The sequence below is a fragment of the Rhinoraja longicauda genome, chromosome 2, assembly GCF_053455715.1.
Source record: "Rhinoraja longicauda isolate Sanriku21f chromosome 2, sRhiLon1.1, whole genome shotgun sequence".
NCBI lineage: Eukaryota > Metazoa > Chordata > Chondrichthyes > Rajiformes > Arhynchobatidae > Rhinoraja > Rhinoraja longicauda.
In genome coordinates this window covers 80,084,414-80,093,828 of record NC_135954.1, presented here as the reverse complement: position 1 = coordinate 80,093,828, position 9,415 = coordinate 80,084,414, and positions in this window count along the sequence as shown.

Genomic DNA, 9,415 nt, shown 5'->3' with positions numbered 1-9,415 from the left:
CTTCACAGATGGGGCAGGATGTTAGGTTGGGTAGCAGCTCCTTCCACTGCTGAAACTGGTCCACTGTGTACTCACATTCCTGTTGCTCAAGCTCATTCCATGAAAACAGTGTTCTTCTTCTGGTTTACTCCTCCAGATGAAGAAAGTACCTACCGCTTCATTCTTTAAATTGCCCATCTTCCACCTGACCTGTCTCAGACGTTCCTGACCTGTGAGAATAGAGCAAGCTTCATAGCTGTCAGTCTCAGATTAGATTGAGGTTTAAGTTTATTATTGCCACGTGTACCAAGGGTACAGTGATAAACTTTGGTTTGCATGCTGTCCAAGTAAATTAGATAATACTACACAAAAATACAATCAAGCTAAATTTAAATACAATACCGAGAGCAAACGGGAAGGTACTGAGCGCAGAATATATCTCTCAGTATGTTAGGGTATGGGGAGAAAGCAGGAACGGGGTACTGATTGAAAATGATCAGCCATGATCACATTGAATGGTGGTGCTGGCTCGAAGGGCCGAATGGCCTACTCCTGCACCTAGTGTCTATTGCACCACTTCTATTGATAAAGTCCAATGTGCACAATAGGGTAGAAGTGAATCAGACAGTACCCTAGCTTGTTTTTTTGGGGGGGAGGGGAAGTGTTGTGGGAGGGGAGTGAGATTTCAGTTGCTTAGACGAGACTTGAGTTGGTAATTCAGTTTTGGTGTTGCAATTCAGGGTGCATTAGCTTTAGTAGAGTAATAATGCAGATTCATCAGCACCAATTGATTTGTTTCTGTTGACAGTTTTGTGCATTATTTCCAGTTCAGGAGGGCGAGGGGTGAACCAAAACGGGCATTTAAATAATAAAGGGATTAAATAGCATAGAAATACAAAAACACAAGTGGTCACAATTTGAAAATTAAACTTAAACTCAGCAGGTTTGTTTGTTCAATGTGTGTGAATGTGTCTCATCAATCACTGGGAAAGCCGGAGCTAATTGCATCAAAAGAAGAATGATGTTAGGGATGAATCTAAAGTGATACTCTGCCAAAAGCAACCATTCCAAGGAGATAACTGCTCCAGATCTCCAGACCCTGTTGTGGCATGTGCTGGGCACAAACATCAGGCACAATTATTGTAACGACCACGGTTACGATCCAAACAACTTCAAGGCCAACGCCCGCAATTATACAGCTGAAACTGTTCCCGTTAGATCACATGAGATACACGCATACCCAGTAGAATCAATTACTCTTAAGAATGAGCTCAAAAGCTGTTACAAGTACTCCTACCAAATGATACATCCTTTGTGATCAGATTGTAGCACTATTCAACAAAATCCAACTTGTCTCAAATCTGTCAATCGCATATCATTCATTTCAATAAACCAAACCAGGTTACTGAGCAACTGGAATTGTTACGTCTGCCTTCGCTGGTATTCATACTCCTCTTGCTGGACAAAGATAGCAAATTACTTTGCAACATTCTGGAGGGATTTTTTAAGGCAGCAATTTTATTGCCATAACAAGTTTGACGTTATTTCTGGATCTAAGCTTGATTCACCTAATAATGTCCCCAATATAACTGGTGACATACAAGTTTAGTTTAGATGGAAGTAAAGGTTTACGTACAATTTGCATTTTCCAAAATTTTCCAAGAATAAAGAGTAACATGCGGGGATGCTGATCTTTATTGCCTTAGGATCTAAGTATAGGACTAAAACATCTTAGGAGAATTATGTTCTGGTGAGATCTTGATAGGGTGGGAGGCTAGAACTGTGCTTTATACCAGAGAATATTTGATCGGGAGTCACATCTCCCTTTCAAAGAAATATAAGAAAATAACTGCAGATGCTGGTACAAATCGATTTATTCACAAAATGCTGGAGTAACTCAGCAGGTCAGGCAGCATCTCGGGAGAGAAGGAATGGGTGACGTTTCAGACTGAAGAAGGGTCTCGACCCGAAACGTCACCCATTCCTTCTCTCCCGAGATGCTGCCTGACCTGCTGAGTTACTCCAGCATTTTGTGAATAAATCCCTTTCAAAGAAATGCGTTTGTGATGGAAGGAATGCAAAATAGGTTCATCAGATTGATACATGGGATTGGAATATTGTTCTAAAGAGATTAAGCAGACTGGGCCTTTCCTCTCTGGAGTTTAGAAGAGAGTTGATCTCATTGTAAAATATTTTTTAAATGGCTGTGTTTGACAAGGTAGATCCGGGTATAAAGACAGAAAGTTCTGTTTATACTCAAAAGGTCTGGATTCATCTGATATTAGAGAGACAAAAGTAGGGAACAAATATGTTTAAAATTGCTGGAAAAAGGTCTAGTCAACCAAATCTCGGTGATAAGATGATACAGAGGTGATACAGGTGATACAGCCAGCTGAGGAACTATGTTGGATGCTTGTTTATTGCAAATACAAATTAAAATACAGAGTCAACATGTCAGGTCACAGACTCGTGCTGCAAGGGGAGGGAAGGGCAAGGTGTGTTCGGTGGTGCAATCACATGGAAGCTGGCATCAATTGCAGAGAATGATTATTAAAAACAGAGGCTTATGGGGTGGACTGTGAGACCAGGAAAATCTATCATCATCTGGGAAGAAAGTAGATGTAAATAGAAATACAGAAAATAGATGAGTTGCAAGAGCGCTATCTACCACGGTATAGGGGAAGCCACAGCTCAGGAAAAAGGAGAACATTTAATGCGCACTTCATCATTTTAGTTAAGAGATAGAGTGGAAACAGGTCCTTTGCCTCACCGAGTGTGCGTCGACCAGAGATCCCCGCACATAAGCACTACCCTACACACACCAGGAACAATTTTACATTGATACCAAGCCAATTAACCTACAAACCTGTACGTTTTTGGAGTGAGGGATGAAACCAAAGATCTCTGAGAAAGCCCACGCAGATCATGGGGAGAACATACAAACTGCGTGCAGACAAGCACACGTAGTCAGGACCATTGGAATGAATTATACTTTATTATCACATGTGACATGACACAGTGAAATTCTTTGTTGTGCATACCATACACAATGTATGCAAAGAGTCTATGGTGCCATTGGTGCCAAAGAGTCTATGGTGCCAATGTATATGGCACCAACAGTGGAGAAAGAATGATGACATTTCAGAGTTCTGTCTATGCACAAAACATCACCAATGTAGTTGTTCTCGTACCAGGCACAGAGTGTAGTAAGCAGGCCCAAGTTGGACTGAAAGAAACACAATAGAACAGCAGGTAGATTGGTCCAATAGCTTTGGCTTTGATGTGGAGTGATGAAGTTGTTGAATGTGAGCGGATCAATTGCTCATGATCAGCCAGAAGGAGAGGTAAATAGAGGAAATGAAGAAGAAAAAAAACTGCAACTGTGATATAAAGAACAATGCTCAAAATCTGAACTAAACCGTAAAAATGAAAAAATACCCAGCAGGTCAGGCAGCACTCGAGGAGACCATAAAACTAAACTCCTGAATATTTTCGGTTTCATTTTTCAGATTTGCACCATCTGCATTTGCTGCTTTTGGATCCCTCACCCCCTTCTCCTCTGCGTCCTGTAGTTCTGCTCTCACTTCCGTTCCTCTCAGACGGAACAAGGCTAGAGTTCCTCTGGTCCTTATCTTACGCCCCACCAGCCTCCACATCCGACACATCATTCTCCAACATTTCCTCCATCTTCAATGTGATCCCACCACTCATCACAACTTCTCATTTCCACCCTTCCTTTTTACCCTGAAACTGTCCTCTCCACAACTCCTTGGTTCACTCATCCTTTCACACTCAATCACCCCCTCCCCAGGTACTTCCTCCTGCAAACCGTAGGAGATGCAACACTTTTCCCTATGCCTCCTCCCTCACATCCATCCAGGGACCCCAGCAGCCCTTCCAGGTGAGACAGAAGTTCACATGCATTTCCTCTAACCTCATCCACTGCATTTGGCGTTCTTCACATGGTCTCCTTTACATCGGCAAGACCCAGTATAGATTAGGCAGCAATTTCACCGAATGCTCTTGGTTTGCCAAGGCTTGTTGGATCCTATATCCACCTCTCACTTGCCTGGCCAAGTCTTGGTCCCATCTCTCTTTCAGCTTTCTCCCCTGTACTGAAATCAATCTGTCCATTTTCCATTGAAGATGCATTTGAATGCATTAGAATTTTTTTTTCTCAAAAGGTTACCATATCAAAGACACTGAAAGAATATTTTTTTCTGGTAGGTGGAATTTTTCTGGTGGAATTTGTACCAGCAATCTTTCCTGTGATCTTGAATTCATCTAACATGCACATTTGTTCCAGTGGATGTTCATTGACAGTGATGGAAGATGGCAAACTTCTGTCAGAAGGAAAGCTGAGGACAATTGAGTTCTACACCAAGAACAGCTCAATGAATACTGACTGGAGATCATGTCTGTGATTTTACTGTACTTTACACCATTCCCTGTGTCTGGTATCTTACTTAATAATATTTATACTGAGAGATAATTACATATCAATGATAACATGATCTGACAGATTGTGGAAAAATCATTCAAATGGCAAATAAAGAAGGGTCACAACCTCAATGTTCTCCGGATATGCTGCCTGACTCGCTGAGTTACTCCAGCACTTTGTGTTCTTTTTTACTTTAATACTGACTTTGTTTTTCCCTTTTAAATCCAGAGCAATTATTGTAATGGGGGTGGCATAATAATTTGGATAATTGTATTTTATTTATTAATCTGCAGGGCCAGTGGCAAGTTTCCCATGCCAGCTCCACATAAAAGATAATAATAGATTTTGTATTGTTTAAATTGCCCTGTTCTATTCCCGTTTTGAGAATGAGCAGCATAATTAAATCCAGCAGGTGGTGGTAAAGATACACATGGCTCTGGAATCTGAATCTTTTTGACATAGAAAATAGGTGCAGGAGTAGGCCATTCGACCCTTCGAGCCTGCACCGCCATTCAATATGATCATGGCTGATCATCCAGCTCAGTAACCTGTACCTGCCTTCTCTCCATACCCCCTGATCCCTTTAGCCACAAGGGACACATCTAACTCCCTCTTAAATATAGCCAATGAACTGGCCTCAACTACCTTCTGTGGCAGAGAATTCCACAGACCCACCACTCTTGACGTGTATTTTGATCAGGAAAGTATGTTATGGAGGCACAAAAGACCCCAGATGCTGGAACTGGAACAAAGAAGTAATTTGCTGGAGGAATTGTGGTGTAAAGGTAGAGCTACTGCCTAACAGTGCCAGAGACCTGGGTTCAATCCTGACTACGGGCGCTGTTTATACAGAGTTTGTATGTTGTCCCCGTGACCTGCAAGGGTTTTCTCCGAGATCTTTGGTTTCCTCCCACACTCCAAACATATACAGATGTGTAGGTTAATTGGCTTGATGTAAAAAGTAAAAGTCCCGAGTGTGACAATAGACAAAGGAGGAGGCCATTCGGCCCTTCGAGCCAGCACCACCATTCAATGTGATCATGGCTGATCATTCTCAATCAGTACCCCATTCCTGCCTTCTCTCCATACCCCCTGACTCTGCTATCCTTAAGAGCTCTATCTAGCTCTCTCTTGAATGTATTCAGAGAATTGGCCTCCACTGCCTTCTGAGGCAGAGAATTCCACAGATTCACAACTCTCTGACTGAAAAAGTTTTTCCTCATCTCTGTTCTAAAAGGCCTACCCCTTATTCTTAAACTGTGGCCCCTGGTTCTGGACTCCCCCAACATTGGGAACATGTTTCCTGCCTCTAACATGTCCAATCCCTTAATAATCTTATACGTTTCGATAAGATCCCCTCTCATCCTTCTAAATTCCAGTGTATACAAACCTAGTCGCTCCAGTCTTTCAACATATGACAGTCCCGCCATTCCAGGAATTAACCTAGTAAACCTACGCTGCACGCCCTCAATAGCAAGAATATCCTTCCTCAAATTTGGAGACCAAAACTGCACACAGTACTCCAGGTGCAGTCTCACTAGGGTAGGGTAGTGTTAATGTGTGGGGATCACTGGTCGGTGTGGACTCGGTGGGCCGAAGGGCTTGTTTCCATGCTGTATCTCTAAACTAAACTAAACTCTGGGTCAGGCAGCATTTGTGGAGGCTGATGAATGTTCGGCTTTTCGGGTTGAGACCCTGCATGAGGGCTGAATGTGTGGGTAGGGGTGAGGTAGAAGCTGGCTAGCAATAGGCGGATCCCAGTGAAGAAGGGTTGATGGGCAGATGGAGCCAGGTGGGGGAGGAAAGGGTGGAGATAATCAAAGAGGACGGGAGGTGATGAGTGGAGCCTACAAAGGGTTTTAGATTCAAAGTGATGAGTGTGGAACCACGTAAAGGAGGAATGCTAGGCAGAGAGGAACAGTGGAGGGAAAGGAGAGGACACCTGATGTAGTGTGTGTGGGTGATAGGCAGATGGGACCAGTGCATGAGACTGTCAGTGTGCACAGGATAAAGCTTAGTTAGTTCAATTTGTTAATGTCATGGTCATAAGTGATAGCAGAATTAGGCCATTCGGCCCTTGAAGTCTATTCCGCCATTCAATCAAGGCTGATCTCTCTTCCTCCTAATCCCATTCTCCTGCCTTCCCCCCATAACCCTTGACACCCGTTCTAATCAAGAATCTATCTATCTCTGTCTTAACAATATCCACTGACTTGGCCTCCACAGCCATCCAAACCTGCATATTCACGTGTCCATCTAAAAGCCTGCTGTGCTACTGTTGTCTGCTTCAAGATTCAAGAGTGTGAATATGATAATGAATTAACCTGAATCTTCATTCCCACATCTGCTGGTGATGTATTTGAATTACATTTAATGTTGGCAGCTGCATGGAATATTCAGCAAGTGTTATAGCTCAATGGCTTTACACCGGGTGGCACCGTCAGCGATGGCAGCCTCGCTTACAGTCGGTCTGTTTTTTCATCTTTTTTTGTTATTTTTAGTGTGCTTTAAAAAGTATGTGTTGATGTTCTTTGGTTTGTTTTATGCGGGGGGGGGGGGGGTTGGTTGGAGGAGACTTTGGAGATTTTTTTCAATCTCCACGGTTGGATCGATGCTCCAATCGCGGCCTGCGGATTTCAACATCGAGGAGCTCGCAGTCTTTTGTGGAGACTGATGTCGGGAAGCTCCGAGCCGCAGGAGGTTCGACTAGTCCCGACTCGGGAGTCCGATCGCCTGGCGCGGGAAGCTGAGATCCTCCCGATGCGGAGGGCTCGACCGCCGGCTGAGGGAGCCAAGATCGCTCCAACAAAGGAAGGTTCGAGTTCCTCGAACACGAGAGAACAAAGAAGGGAAGAAGCTTGAACTTTTTTTGCTTTCCATCACAGTGAGGATTGTGGGGGAGTCGCTGTGGTGGATGTTCATGTTAAAAATTTATTTGGGTGTCTTGTTGCTCTTTATTGGTATCTCTGTATGGCAATCTGAATTTCACTGCTCATTAATTGGTACATGTGATAATAAACTCACCTTGAAACCTTGAAATGAGGCCTGTGTCCGAATATTATTTGTGGGTCAGGACTCAGCAAGGTGTTTCCATATGCTCTCTGGATAAAGTCAAATGCATTCACACAAAAAGTTATGAGATTAATAATGAGTAAGTGACTGTTAGAACAGAGACGATTGAATGAAATTTAGATCTAGAAGGAGCAAAACCTGTGGCCACCTTCTCTCACCCGCCATTTCTCCAAATCGCATCACCATGGTCTATTATGCTCAGTCACAGCACAGGGCTTAGTTCAAATCTCACTCCTCATATTGTTGTGCCAAATATGAAAGTGGACGGAATAAAGGAGTTTCCTTTTGACTTCCTCATCAATTTAATTTACAGAGTGCCTTGCACAGAGTGAGCAGCAGGTAGGGTGAAAAACATGGGTGGCATGGTGGCGCAGTGGTAGAGTTGCTGCCTTACAGCACCAGAGACACCATAGTTTGATCCTGACTATGGGTGCTGTCTGTACGGATTTTTTGTACTTTCTCCCCATGACCTGCATAGGTTTTCTCTGGGATCTCCAGTTTCCTTCCACACTCCAAATACCTCCAGGTTTGTAGGTTAATTGGCTTGGTAAAATTGGAACTTGTCCCTCGTGCATGTAGGATAGTGTCAGTGTGCGGGGATCGCTGGTCGGCGCGGACTCGGTGTGCCGAAGGGCTTGTTTCCGCACTGTATCTCTAAACTAAACTAAAGATCCTGGGATGGAGCATCTTTACTGAACAGATGCAGACATTCCAGGTGGACGTCATTCTTCGAACTAGTTGGTTAATAGTCTCCACGGTTTTCTGGAATTGTGCAGGCAACCTTTTGGCTGAGAGGCCAGAATGTTATCACTACACATTGATCACACCGTAAACTGGTTGGAGTGTTGGGTATAACTGCAGTTCAACTTGTAACCACCAGGTGCCTCACTTCAGCTGCAGTTGAACTTCCTATTGTCGTAGACCATATATTTGGGATGTGGTCTTTGGTCTGCCAGGCTTTTATTTGAGTGGTAGTGGGATACGTGGAAAACAGTGCTGAACTTTAATTTTTCCAACCATCAGCTTCACCAATTTTTCAGGCTGGCACTAATGAAAGATATTAGCAGAAGGATGTTAGAAAAAAGTAGGAATTTTATTCAACAGGTTTTGCTGTACTTCTACTAAATTTGTAATACAATATAATTATGTAAAATACTAGGATTGAATTAATGCTACTCTCTTTGATCTTTTTGCTCCAAGGATATTCAAAAGTCAAAGATATGCCACAACAAAACCTCTAAAGGTTTCTAAAATTCAAATGACATTGCAAGGAGAGTTGGGCTGATAATTAAGTTGATTCCAGTTCTTTTTCTTCACCTCTGCCACATTTAAATCTGAGATTTTTCTCAGTTTTCAGTCATCACACCTTCCTGTACCATTCAAGAGTCACCCCAATTTTACCTCTTCAGTCTCGATCTTCCTGTTGCGATTTGTTGCTGTCTGTTGCACCCTTCCACCCATTCCTCACTCAGCCTTCAAATACACTGTCCTCATAAACGCATCCAAGCAAATTCCTGTGAATATCTAGGAATTTTGTGTTAACATTTTTTTTAAAGGAGGCAATAAAAAGAATACAATAAAAATCCATAAAAATTGGGAAAGTTTCTTTCCAGAATTATTAAAATCAACTTTCCAGAAAGCTTCATTCTTACATAGATTGTCATTCCTCGGAACAATCATCCATTTCCATGTTCACATTGGCCCATTTTTGGTTCTAAATTGAGAATCAATAGCTGTCTTGTGTGGATGTTATTGTTTGTTGAACAACTGCCCCATTCCTCTCTACTCCACCATTGTTTTCCACCCACTGTGTTGAACTTTTTCTTAAACTTTGTTCCTTCCCTTATTTTTTCTTCCGGTCTTGACTAACTATTCTCCATAGCTCTTCTTTGCTCTTCCATCTGATCCTCTCTGGGCAGATAT